The 14,487-nt window shown below is 48.9% G+C and overlaps 1 protein-coding gene across 4 annotated transcripts in view; it reads right to left on the bottom strand.

The window, feature by feature from the left end:
• The window catches only part of LOC126548454 (innexin unc-9-like), a 62,946-nt gene extending 52,036 nt beyond the window's left edge, over positions 1-10,910 (bottom strand). For 3 of the 4 annotated variants that reach the window (XM_050196645.3, XM_050196643.3, XM_050196642.3), the window contains exon 1: positions 10,792-10,910. The gene's annotated coding sequence lies outside the window, so the exon portion shown is untranslated. Of the gene's footprint in view, positions 1-10,740 lie in introns of all 4 variants that reach the window. The other variant, XM_050196644.3, reaches the window with a different exon arrangement.
• Between the last annotated feature and the right edge of the window lie 3,577 nt (positions 10,911-14,487).

The raw sequence follows: 14,487 nt of genomic DNA on the forward strand, positions 1-14,487 counted from the left end.
GGGAGTGGGGGAGGCGGCGAAGTTCTGCTCTGGCTGCAACTGCGTATGTGGCGGCTGCGCGCGGTCGCGCGGCCGCCACAGTCCAGGTGCGTCGACAGCCCGTATACCTTTGCGTGTGCTGCGCGTTCTCAGCGCTCAGCTTGCGTTGAAGCAATAGACAAGCACGAAGGTCACTTCGCGCGCTGCTGCTGCCGCGCCTGCCCACGTCAGCGTTTCGACAGCGAGTGTCCGTGGTCATCGAGTGTGATGTGTTCATGTTTGCTGGGCACGATGACACCATGCCTGTTAATTGAGTTAGCAAGAGAATGTTTACAAGTTGATACGGCCGATAAAAGTACTATCCTTACTTGTATGGCTGTCTGCTAATTTGCTATCGCAATCGATGCTTCGCTTTCTGGCGAAACTGTGACTTTGTTTTCTGGATCTGATTAATTTTGGAGTCCGGCTGATGGCAACAGTGATCAAAATAAGAGTTCGTCACACTGTGGATGTGTCGTGTACCTTACAGGCGATAAGCTCCAGCAGCTTGATCTTTCTCAAACTTTCTCTGCGTCGCGGGCCATTCGAACAGCTCGTATTCGATATTAGGTGCCTACTCCATATATCACAGGACAAAGGACACCACGTGACGTTTCAGTGGCTGCCAAGTCACTGCGGCGTCACTGGAAACGAAGACGCCGATAATGCCGCTTGGGCAGCTCTTGAAGACGCACAAGAAGAGGCCATACCGCTTTCACGATCCGCCGCAGCTAGCAGACTTCGAGTGCTTGCACAGGAGATCCCGCTCTCTCTATGGTGCACACCGAAGAGCCAGACGAACCAGAGCAACCGCCAATACCACCTGCCCTCTTTGATGCATCTCTATATGCCAACTGGACTCCGCCGAAGAGAGGCGACTCTGCTTTATCGCTTATGGCTAGGGGTGGCTTTCACGAAATCTTACTCCTTCCGCATTGGAATGGCCGACAACGCTCTCTGCAATGCCTGTCTTTGCGAGGAGACGCTGGAACACATTCTGTGCGACTGTCCTGAATATAATGTTCAGCGACAGTCCCTGGCATCTGTTCTAGCGCACCTTGACACTAGACCATTGTCCCTCGACACGATTTTCACATGCCGCAGACAGAAGACATCGCAGGTGAAGGCGACGAAGGGACTACTTCGGTTTTTGAAAGAGACGGGATTGGACAAGCGGCTGTGACAGTGATATCACGTACCATGCCAGATTGATGGACTCCAACGGACGATGTGTGTGTACTGTGCTATGTGCTCTCTCTCCCTCACCCCCTTCCCCATCTTTCATCTCCCCCATCCCTCTCCCATGTGTAGAGTAGCAAACCGGTTAAGCTAAACTGGTTAACCTCCCTGCCTTTCCTTCTCCACTTTTTCCTTCCTTCCTTCCTTCCTTCCTTCCTATTTGCGCACTAGTGCAGTTATTGAAGTGCACCGGCCTGAGTGACTGTCCTCGAAGTGTATCTTCTGTTGTGCGCGCAGTTCTCACTCTCTCCTTCATTTGCCTTTTTCTATTTCCCTTTCCCTTACTCTCAGTGTAGGGTAGCGAACGGGACGTCAGTCTGGTTGACATTCCTGCCCTTTCCTATTCTTTTCTTCTCTCATTCTCGATCACTGACATATTATTTTAAAAAAGCGAATAGAATAAGGGAATCCGAGGCCTGACTTCTTTTTTTTTTTACAGTATCATACGAAGTGACATACAATAAAACCAGGGAAAGTCTAGAGGAAGCTAAATGTTATGTTTAACTGAAATGTAGAAATAATCCTTTAAAGGGTTATTAAAGTGGACGAAATGATCACTTGTCGCAGGTGAGGACTGAAGCCACATCCTACGCATTTCGCGTGAGGTACTTTGCCAATTAATTGCCAATTATTATTTCCAGAAAGTCGATTGGAGGCCCACAAAGCTGTCCTAATGTTGTTTTCAGCTATAGGGTGTCGACCGTCGTCTGTGGAGCTCACACCCGGTTTGCAATGCGATGTGTTGTGTTGTGCTGTGCCACACTCTTCTCTTTCCTTTCTTTTATTACCCCCTTTGCGCTAATGGGCAAGGCGTCCGTTACAGCGGGCAATAGCTAGCCTGCTTTTCTTTCCATTTATGTGGTGTGTATGTTTCCACGAACGATAACAATGGCAGGCGACATCCTTTATGTGAGAAGATAGACGAGGGACAGTGCTTTCCGCGTCTCGCACAATATCAGTCGGCTGCGCAGCGTGTGCAGAGGAAAAATGTGGATTAAACGATGATGACAGATGGGAGTGCGCGTAGGAGCCCTGGCGCGCACAGCTATCCTGCACTGTGGTGTTGCGCAACGCGCGCTCCTGCCGAGTGGACCAAAGTGGGCTTAGGCGAGAACGTGGAGCGATGGGGGGGAGCTCGGCTGGCGGCGTTCGTCCCTTGGCGCGCAATTTGGCGGCGAAGGGAGAGTCAAGGAGGAGGAGGAGGAGGAGGAGGAGGAGGAGGAAGAGAGCGCTCATATTGGAGCACAAAATATGGAGACCAGCCAATGACGGCATGAGTGAAAGAAAGGCTGAAGCGGAGCTGGCTGAGATTTGGGGTGAAAGCGTAAGGAGGCGCTGATGCCGGTGGACCAAGAACGTCAACTGCACAACTAAACGAGGCGTAACTACACCTCCTATAGATAACTGCGCCCGCGCGCTTTATGCCCTACGTCACGCAGGAAGAGCGACAGACCATACATTTCAATGGAGTACGAGGACAACGCTGAGCGCTAACATATTTCAACTTTTTTATCTTAAAGGGCCCCTCAGCAGGCCACGTAGAATATGTCGATAATAGGCTGGAAGTTGTTACATACCCTCTTGGGAGCGTTCTACCGCAATAATTTTTTTTCAAATTGGTTCATGAATAGCAGTAACAATAGTTCAGTACCGCGAACCCATAATTTCAGGAGGTGAGCATCACCGCCAAGGACACTCTCTCCACTTGCCCCGTCTAGCTTCCGCAAGCGAAACTCCTTCCCGGCGTTCTCCCATACCGGAGCTGGAGGATCGTGCGACGCATACGTCACGGGCCCTGCCTTCTTTGTTTTTTTCTCTATCTCTGTCACTTATTAACGCGACAGCATTAAGGAGCTCGTGTCGCAGAAAAGCCGGTGTCGTCGGCGTTGGCCGTGAGCGAAAAATGGCGGAAGGCAATTCATGAATAAAAACAACTTGCTCCGGAGTGTGAGACGGAGACGCTGCCACTCAGCCAAGAGTTCTATGCTTCAAAGCGGGACAAAAGCGCCTCTAGTGAATGTGGTGTTACCTTAGAAACGTGTCGTAGAAAGTTATACTGTGGTGTATAGCGGTAATTATGAGCATGTAAATTACAGAAGTCGCAGTTAAACGCGTAGCGAAGTACGCTTCCGCTACATTTATTCTGCGCTTGGCGCACACGCAGAGCCATCTTGCGGCAAACACAGAAGACCCCCTGCTCGCAATGTACGGCGCTGCCCCGACAGGCGCACACGCAGAGCCATCTTGCGGCAAACACAGAAGACCCCCTCCTCGCAATGTACGGCGCTGCCCCGACAGGTGGCGCGCCACTCGCCCGCTTCTCCCCTTCGTCTCGTTTGAGCGCATTGGGGCCGTGCGGGGACCGGTGCGAGGATGCCCCAATACCCTTGCGTTTAATAAGTTTTCTCGCTCTCTCCCATTCCAACTTCCAGCGTGCGTCACTCGAACCCTCGTGTTTAGGCGACGCGGCTCCTCTTTCCGCTCACAGCGCGATTCCTAGATGCAGCGTCCGACGCGGGACGCCTCTGACGTGATCGCTGCGCCGTAGCGCGTCTGGTGGGAAAGCGTCCCCTGCGATGTGTGCCGTACTGCTGGCGAGGAGTCATGCGTCTGCGTGGTGCTCCCAAGCGAGATAGAGGACGATCCCATCGAGGCGTCAGCCCCATGATCGCGTCCGCCTTCATGGCGCGTTGCTGCCCCGGCTGTCCGTGCCGATCACGACGTTTGGCTCGCGTAGATCGTTTCTCCCTCCGAGACACCGCGTTCTTTGGTTCGTTCCGCTTGCTCAGGCGCACGTTTCGTCTTTGTGTGACTCAAGAGTGCCGAGTGAATGAGTGGGCGGTGCGAATTTGGTGCGATAAAGCTATCGCGTTCCACTCTTGAAGGCGAAGCTTAAGCGTCCTCTAAGCTTTTTGCTGCGCGGCGCACTTACGCTGACTCGCGCGCGCGAGCTGTTGCGTTTGTGTCGTTTCGCGCAGCGGACGATTTTGCGCGCTGTGTATGAGGACACCTGACTAGCTGTGTAAGTCAGTGCTACACGAATACTGAGGCAGACACAAGCGAATCACAGAGCATGATCACGCGGTGGAACACAGTAGAAAACGACAAAATTTCGCTGTCAGCGCGCAAACAAGCAGACGAGACAAAAGTACGTACCTCTTGCTGCGGTGTGAAGTAAAACAAAAACACGCAGACATTCGGTTTGTGTGTTTTATAATGTCTCTAAACTTTAATTCGTCTACTGAAGCAACAGATTACACAAATAACAGATGTTGCCTTGAATAATTATCGATGTGCCACGGCTCACTATAAGCGACGTCACAGCATGTACGTAAGCGCATTTGCTGATGTGGTACGTCATAAACCCGTCTTGGAGCGCGGCGCCCGCGAGAAGGGCAAACGGCGTTTTGTTTGAAATTCCAGCTCTTTCCGAAGGCGCGTAGCGATGTAATTCTTAGCAGACACGCTTGTCAGTGCGCATTGTATGCACAACGCTTGTCAGCTCAAAATGGCCAGACCTGATGAGCGGTCCTTTAAGGAAATGGTTTTCAACGAGTTTCTTGTCTTCGCGCGTGACCCCACGCCTCAAATCGAGCAAGCCTTCTGTTATCTAGGATGCATTGGACGGAATCGTAAGGTTCGTGCTCAATCTGTCGCTTGCATTTCAGTCGAACGGCAATGCGAAGGAGAATAAAAGTTTTCTATAATGCCTGTCGAACTGGAAAATATGACATTGACGGCAAGGATACAAAATCGCCTAAACAGGCTAATACCGATCACACGGGTTTCAAGGAACTTCATATTTGCCGGCGATGAGGAAGTGAATCCAAGAGCAGAAAAATGATGGTATGCCTAGAAAGAAATGAGCTATGAACGGAAGAGAAATAACCAAGAATATAATAAATTATAATCTCTGGATGACATCAGAATGCGAGAAAATGTGCTAACTGGAGACCCAGACGCTCGTTACTTAAATTGAGGAAATACGCCTGACAAGAAATTTTCTGATTATTGATCAACAAATTACAACTTCGGTGCATAAAGCACTTAGCATTCTTGAACAGGTATATCAGATATGCAAATGAAATCTACAAAGTTCAGAAAACGCTATCATAAACTATTTTCAACATAGGACTCAATTGAGAGGCCAAGTTCAGGCGCCTATTGCTTGGTAGCATTAAACAGGTTGAACATTCTCGTTTTGCCTTACCTAAAATGGTGCCCAGTATATTGTATATTACCGCAGTATCAGTTTCAATTATGCCGTACTAACACACTTTCTGTCTCGTTTGATGCTGTCCTTGCCACGGCTTGCAGCGTAGCCAGTCTGTGAGTCGTGCAACAAAACTGAAACACTGAGTCGATAGTTTTTCTTTTTCATTTGCGCACTCTGAAAAGAGCGTCTCGCATAAGCCTCAGTGTTCACTACCCACGATACGCCGCTCACGTTCGTGCGTGCTTGCCATATTTTCTCAAGCTGCAGTTTTTCAAGATGCGGTGACTTCGCACTCACACCCGCCGCGGTAGCTCAGTGGTTATGGCGTTGCGTTGCTAAGCACGACGTCGCGGCTTCGATCCAAGCCGCGAGTGGCCGCATTCCGATGGGGGCGAAATGCGGAAGTGCTCGTGCGCCGTCCACTGGGTGCGCGTTAAAGAGCCCCAGGTGGTCAGAATTAATCCGAGTAGTCCACTACGGCGTGCCTCATAATCAGATCATAGTTTGAGTACTTAAAATCGCAGAATTTGATAACCTTCGCGCTCTCGTTTTATACATTGTCTATCCGAAATTAGTGATAAGCTTTGCTCTCGTCACTTCATTCGCCTCTGCTGAACACCACGAGGCTGTTCTCTTCGGTGCTCCAGGGCTCTGCTACCAAATGTTACTGCTTATTACCTTTGTCAAAATTTGCGTGATCAGTTAGTCAGCTAAAGAAAGTGAATAGCAAACGAGCAATTGAGCGAATTTTTCTATATAGGCTGGGCGACCTCTACACACGCATTCTAAAAAAGCAGCCTAAGATTTGGCGTGTCTGCGTAAATCTGCTTAGCGGAAGCCCAAATTTGTTCTTCAGAGTCACACAAGTTATGGATTTTCTTTTACTTCTTATTCATGGGAACAGTAAACTTTAAAAACTTTAAAAAAGGTAAATAGTTCACGAAAATAACCAATACGTAACGGAACTGCATTGTCTCGCATCCTGTTTACCCTTTCGCGTTAAACATTGCGCCCGTGACACGCTCCCACACATAGGGGGCGCGCTGAAACATCCGGCCACGGCATCGCGGTTTCGATTTCCTGCGTTGAAATGAGTTTCGCTCCAAACGCGCAAAAGTAGGACAGGCATTGGCGGACACTTTTTCATTTCATACACGCTTTTTACTCGTGCACGCGCGACAGGAAACGGCAGCCTGCGCTTGTTGTGTATTCGGTGGGTTGCCGCTTAGTTCACACACTAGCTGCCGTTTCGCCAAAGGCGGCAAGGATCAATGAATGATCAGTAAAAAAGAAGCACAAGGGAAACTACAGAAGAGCAGAGGAAAGACAGAGAAGGAAATGCTATGGAAGCCTGAGACAGGAGCTGCAGTTATGATATACTGTTTTAGCACATAGGCACGAGGCAGCGGCAGAAGAAAGTTACACGCCCGCCAAATTGCAGACACCGCACGCTCCAACAACGTCCATTTCTCACCTCTCCGTTCGACAAATGGAAACAGCGTTTGTGCTGCATATCATCTCGGGAGTGACAGGGCCGATGCACGCCATTATTTCTTATTTTATTTTTTTCGTAACAGCACGCACGAGCTCCAATTGGTGTCGAGGCCGACACTCTATGGCGCAAATCGCTGGAATGGCATCTCTGATGCACCGAGCATCACCACAAGGAAATGCAATGTGGGAGTTAGCGTTGAATCCACTACGGGATGCACCAACTGCTGTGCGCAAGCTTGGGCACTGTAATAAGATACATAATACTAATCTGCATACTACCCGGAAATTAAAACTAAGGGACTTGCACTCACGCCTGCGTATAAGCCTCTGTACGAAAATTGAAGCAAAACATAATTTACTCGCCTCACGCCTCAGTTTACTCGCCTCAGTTTCACAATCAAGGACGTCCAACCTCTTTCCATATGTTAATGCACGCCATGTCGCCTTCTGCGTCACGCTTCCATTTCTGATACGGCGGCGCCATTTCCCCACCCATATTCTTTAGCTTTAGTCAGCGCGAACCAAGGCAAGAGTTTATCTTTCCCTCACGAAGCGACGAAGTGGAGTGCATAAATATCAAGCGCAGAAGTGCTAGGGTAATTTTAGGCCAGCCATCAAATTAGGAGGTCAGAAACGAGAGCAGAGCGAAGAAGGTAGAGCGATTTACGCGTTCACGCACTGCGAACTTTACTGGAAAGCAAATGTTCGACCACGCATACGGCTGGCATCGCTTTCCAAAATCGGACGTGGAGCTTTCCCACTCGTTTCTTCCTCGTGTAAAGCTGAGTTGAGAAATACGTCATAAGGTCAGTACACAGCAACAGCTTAACGCTCCCTCTAACGCCAATGAAGCAGCAAGAAGGTATCGTGACGTCCGTACTTCAGCTTGTGAGTCATGGCACACATTTATTAAAAAAAAAAACAATGAAACATACAAAACAAGCAGGGGATGCCCTGAGTACACGTATATATTGTTGCCCTATGCACTATAACATAACTTCACTCTATGACCGTCTACGGAGCACACGATTATAAAGCATTGCACTTGGCTTGTAGCGCAAAAAGAATTTGTCTTTGTGCGTTATTACAATGTGATAATTTGCATGGTTCAAGCTATCGTTGTGGCTGGTCTGATATATGATGTCCATCGTGCTTTAACCACGCGTCTTATGTTTTAAAGGGCACTAAAGCAAAACACTCAGTCAGTTTAGCCTGATAAAGTGCTCTTTCAAAACTATATCTTCGTCTATTTCACAGTGGGAGATTGAACATTATAATAGAAAACGAAAATCAGTTATTTTTTTTTATTTCGCGCCGTAACAGTTGCGCTGATACGTCAGTGTGATGTCACTAATTTCAAGATATATTTTCGTATTTTGGCCGCTGTGGGCTCAGTAAATGTTCTTGAAACTTGCAGAATGCAGTGTTTGGCTCTTTTAGAATACAATGCAGTCCACAAATGCCGATAACAATTTAACTAGGCCCGAGCAGTCGCCGTCGAAGTCGATGACGTCACGGCGAGCTGAGGCGGGAACTTCAAAGAGGCGTCGCCACCCGTCTTTCATTTTTGCGTCTTTTCTGGTTCACTAGGCCTCTTCTCACGGTAAGAATGCGTTCTTCAGTATTGTAGAGTGGTAATTTGCTAACACAGCTCAAGTTATTTTTTTCTCTTTAGTGTGCCTTTAAGTTGATTCATTCGGATTACATTATTTAGCACTAAGTTATAACGTTTCAGAAACACATATTTTAGTGTCCTTCAATGACCATAGCTAAATGTCACAGCAAAGTATGTTTGTGAATAATTGTAAGGTACACAGAATGGAACTTTAAGCACACTAGGAATTGCTAGAAAAGGGTTTCTCATTAAGCTAAATGGAGCATCTTGCCTACTACAGAGACTCATAACCAATGTGACGGAATATGCATCAACTATGAATCCGTGCACTTGCGATATAGCTTCAGTGGCTAGACCTAGCCTTACCGGGTTATGTGCGCTTATTTCTGTAGGGCAATGATACGAAAACTGTATTATTCTTGTTTGTGTGCCTGCAGTACATGGATACTGCTAGGCAACGACAACTATTAGCAAAATTAGAAGTGCAGCCACATGTACAAAGCCATTCACACGGAACACATTTCATGATTAGCCAACCAGCATCTGCAGTTCAGTCACGGTAGCAATGATGAACAGAGGACAGCAAGAGATACCGGCCGATCGTAAGACGCGGGTGCGCAAACGGCTTTTGCGAGTTGAGACCCTGATTAGTTAATAGTATAATTGGAAGAGATGGGCCCCAACAGAGACGCTGCCGCTAAGCACTTGTAATAAAGATAACAACCCAAACATTTGCGCTGTCGCTTGCCTCGAGACCACAGCTCGCGCCTGGCTGGGACTGCCCTACGCTTAAGGTTGCCAGGTTCACTACACTTAGCAAATAAGCCTCATTACAAGCGCAATTTGCTTGTCGCATGTATCATTCAGCGTACACACTACCAAAGCCACATGGGCATTCCATTTTTCTCCACAAAGTTGCGAAAGTAATGTTTCAATAAAGCAGTCTTATCACTATCACTATGGCATGCGTGCAAGTCCACATTTTTTTCCCTTCATTCCTGGGCAAGCATCGAGCGAAGTTCTCCATCGTGCCGTTCCAACACGGTTCGTGGTGGAATAGTGGCCCACGCCGAGCCCCCCGAGGGCGGAAACGTGCGCGGAAGACACGCTCTGCCCCCTGTCGAACAACCCCGGCCCGCGCGCTCCATACCCGGGCAGCCCGCTGGCGAAGCTGGGCCATCGATGACGTCAAACGCGCTCCTCGAGATCCCGCGTGGCGCGCGCGCCCGGCAGCTCCCGACCTCTCCCCAGCCCGCTCCGGTTTGCGCGCGTGCGGCTGACCGCGTGCGCTTGCGGGACGGGCGCATCAGCCGAAGCTGCAGCAGCGCGCGAAAAGGATCGACCTCGCGACGCCTGCTCTGGGTTAAGCCGGATGCGCTCCCCAGCATCTCTGCATCGCAATTCGCTGCTCTTCTAATAAAGCTGATGCTCAATCGCAACGAAAGCGAATACGAAGTGGGATGGAGAATCGAGGTCACCTCACGCTATTTCTTTAATCGCGACTGGTAAGCGCCCCTTATGTGTTGCTGCTTTTTCCCGTGCATTGCACCGCCTTGTTCACAAGCGCTCGCGGTTCTTTCTGCTAGATTCCTTAACGACGGAGATGAACGCACATAGCAGGCGAAGCCCGTGCCCTTGCGAGAAATGTTGGGGCAAAGTATACCCCCGAAGTCAAGGCGGTTTGCGGACTGGAGCGCACCTTAGGGGCCGCCGCTAAGGGGCACGGTATTACGGTCGTAGGACACCCTACACAGCGTAGGCTGTCCTACGGCAGCGTCCGTTCAGCGTGGTCCGTCTGTCGCTAGGGATGGGACCGAGCCCAGCTGCTGGCGGAGCGCGCTCATGGCGGGCCCCGGGGTCGGGTGCTCCGGCGGCACAGGGACCGAGCAGCATCCTCCACGCGGGGGGCCGGAGTGCCGACGGGGGTCCGTCGGCCAGCGCTTGCTCCCAGGATGGCCGGCGGTGCGGCGGGGGGCCATCGTGTATAGATGGGCATCTATAGACGATGGTTGGGGCGGGGTCGGCCCGGACGTGGGGCCGTGCGAGGGCGCATCGATCGCGGATGGGGCGGGGGTGCGGCCATTAGGGAACGATGACTGATCCCCGGCCATCGATTCCCCAAGAGGGGGGGTCAGGAGGGACCAGGAGGGCCACTTACCGGCAGACACAGACACAGACAAGGCGTCCTCTCCTAGGGGGCCGCATTTACCTGAGTGCAGTCCCGACGGGGCCCGGGGAGGCGCATCACTGGCGCGCACAGTCCCTCGCCAAGCAGCAGCGCACCGGGCAAGCTCCTCGCCGCACTGGCAGCCTTGGCGTTCTGCTGCGCCCGCGCGCAGCGGCGTCTCGCGGAGCAGCGCACCGCCAGGGGGCTGCAGTCGCCCCCATCAGGCGCCTCCGGGATGCGCGTTTTCCCCTTTCCCCTCGCGCCCCGGCCAGCCTCCCGCGCTTCGCAGAGGCCGATGGCGACACGCCGCGCATGGCCGGCCACAGGTCCCCCCACCTCTCCCGAAACAAAAGAAATTAGGACGACTTTATGATACTTCCCCACCCCTCGCGCCCGCACAGTTTGCCACGCGGGCTGCTGCTACTTGCCACGCTTCGCGTGAAGACGCTGGAAGTGCTTCTTGTTGAGACCTTTGCGCACGGAGAAACGATTGGCCGCCACAGACAGCGCGTTATGGTGTATCCCGCAGGCTCCGGCGACTTTTTCATCACTCAATTCTTTGCCGATGTGTCCCAATCGTGTTATTAATGGACGGTGCCGCTCTGCGAGCGAACGCGCCTTGCCACTCGCCTCCAGCATGCGAAGCGCCGCCGTACTCCAGCTTCGACAGCTTTCAATCTTTTCGACACTGCGTGCACGGCTGGCGAGCTCTTAAGCTGTTCCGAGTAAACCAGTGAACCGTTGCGCAAAGGCGGTCGATGTTTCAACTCGAGATATATCTCTTGTCCGCTGTCTTCGATACACGTCGGTTTTAGAGCGGACTGCGCAAGAGCAGTGTTCGGTGGCGTCACGGGTATAAAAAAAAAAAAAATTGAAACAGAGTGGCGCTCACACACCTTTCAGTCCAAGACGAGCGGGACGCGCTGTTCTGAAGCAACGGGAAAAGAGGTGAACAGCCGGCTCCTCACGCCGCGTTTTTGCGTACTTTGGTAAGCGCCTCGGAGAAGAAATCGGGAAGGCCATTAAGGAGTCAACCAGTGGGCCTAAAGGCGCAGCGGCTGACGCCACAGAGTTTGGAGAAGTGCACTTTTGGGTGACAGACTCTTACAACGACACGCGCAGTGCTCTGCATTGACACGACGTGCAGCAGTGACTGCAACTCGCGGAGTTCTCTTTTCCTTTTCTTTTAATTGATGGAACCAGTATACGTGACATTCATGGGATGATAGTGGTGTGAGTCGGTACGTACAAGGAATTGCGCTGACTCCAGGGTTGTCCCATGCGGCATAATTCCACCGAATCCGGGACATGGACTCTGCACCTTTCAATATAGTTGCTTGTTGTTGTTGCTTTGCTGTTGCTTCTTTTCGTTTATATATAATGCGGAGGACTAAACGAAAATGAAAGTAAGGGACAAAAAGAAGGTCATTGCTCGGTTCTGCTCGCGCTCAAAGAAAAACGAATTCATTGGTAAGGCGCGTAAGGCTAAGCTGTCTCTTGGCGGTCTTGGCATCACAGCTTCAATCAACACCCCAGTCTACGTGAATGACCACTTGACGCCTCAAAACAAGTCATTATTCACCAAGGCTCTGGCTCTAAAGAAAGCCAACAATTGGAAGTTCCTCTGGACTGAACGTTGTCTAATCAAGGCCAGGAAAACTACCGATAGCCAAGTTTACCGCATTTCCAGCGAATCCGACCTCTCTTTTATCATCTAGACACCTTTTTTTTCTTCGTTTATTACTGATATTGAGCCAGTATGTCATCGTACCTTACAACAACTGATTTAGAACAATTTCTTTCTTACAGCTCTTGCTCGCTTATTCATTTCAATGCCCGTAGTACGCGAAAGCATTATGACGATATTCAGAATCTTCTTTCTACGTTGAACAAATCATTTTCCGTCATTTGTGTCACAGAAACTTGGCTCTGTGACGATGACGAAGATCTATACTGCTTCTCCGATTGCACGTCAGAATACACACATAGACAATCAAGTAGCCATGGCGGAGCAGCCATCTATGTTTCGGCAAACTTTAAGAGTTCAAACGACGACTTGATCTCGCACTAAATTTAACTAACTGCGAAACTGTTTGGATTGAATTCGATCATTCGTTCCTTAACATTTAATTTTATTTTGGGTTGCATTTATCGTTCACCGTCCACTTCCATCAGCGATTTCTGTAGTGTCTTAGATAATCGTTGTCATAATCATAATCATATCTTAGAATCATTATCTTCTAAAAACAAGAACGCGATAATTATGGGTGACAGGAACATAAATTTGATTGACAGAACGTCCGTTAACTACACGACATATTCTAGTTGCTATCATAGTTTCGGGTATGAACGCCTAATTACTGAATCAACACGTTGCTCTCACGATGGCGGAAGCTCATTGATTGATCGCGCATTATCTAACCTTTTAGTCCCACATGAAGCAGGCATTCTTATTAGTGACATCACAGACCATTATCCCATATTTTTTTCAAGATCAATTCTATTCCTTCTTCCCGTATCGTATTCTACTACAAACTTGTTCTCGATAAAGAAAAATTTTTCGAAGCCGTAACAAAGGTAGACTGGTTCACAGTAAAAGAAACTAACGACCCTCACCAAGCTTTTTTGCGCTTTTTGTCTATACTTTTACACAAATTCCATTTCCATTCCCACAAGAAAAAATGCAAGAAGGTACTAGCGTCGCCGCAAAACCCGTGGCTTACTGATATATTACTGAAAGCAATGCAAAGACGAGAGAATTTATATAAACAAAAAAAAGCAGGCCTTTATTGTTAGACTGATAGCCCGGTACAACAAATACTGCAACCATATCTGCGCCCAGCTGAAAAGAGCAAAAAGAAGCTAATTTGAACAGAAAATATTGGAGTGTGGGAACAACTCTGATAAAAAATGGAAAATAGTAAATTATTTCCTAAATAGAAACAGCAACCAGGAAACCGTAACTAGAATAAACCACTGTGGCAATGAATATTCAAACCCTCGTGACATAGCAGATGTGTCTTCAGTGACTTCTCTTTCTCGAGCAATTTGGCTTCGGACAAGCTTTTTGATTATCAATTGACACGCCTCTCACAATATTTTTACATGTTTCCTACTACTCCTGATGAAGTCATCTCTGTAATTAATGATCTAAAAGTCAAAGTTCCGGTCTTGACGATATTAGGCCATGTCATATAAAATTAATTGCATGTCCAATATCTAATATTCTTGCGGATGTTATTAAGTTAATATTTAAAACAGGGACGTTTCCTCGTGAACTAAAGCGTGCCAAAGTTACCCCAGTATTTAAAAAGGGAGATCGTGAATTATTAACGAACTACCGACCCATCTGTGTGCTGCCATTCTTCAGTAAAATAATCGAGAAACTAACTGAGAAACGCCTAACAAATTATCTCAACAAATTTAATATTCTTACGCGTTATCAGTTCGGTTTTCGATCAGGATATTCTACAGATCTCGCTCTAATATTTCTCACAGATTATCTAAAGAAAGCTATTGGTGATGGTAGCTATGCCAAATCTATTTTGTTGACCTAACTAAAGCCTTTGGCACCATAAATCACCAGATACTCTTTCTAAAATTAAAAGCAATGGGAATATCTGGTCCTGCCTTGCTAATGATCCGTAGTTTCCTCCATAATAGAAACCAGGTGGTCAGTGTTTCCGGGACTTAATAGAAGCAAAAGATGACTAATATAGCGGTGCCACAAGAGTCCAT

This window comes from Dermacentor andersoni, chromosome 1 (assembly GCF_023375885.2).
Source record: "Dermacentor andersoni chromosome 1, qqDerAnde1_hic_scaffold, whole genome shotgun sequence".
In the NCBI taxonomy this organism is placed as follows: Eukaryota; Metazoa; Arthropoda; class Arachnida; order Ixodida; family Ixodidae; genus Dermacentor; species Dermacentor andersoni.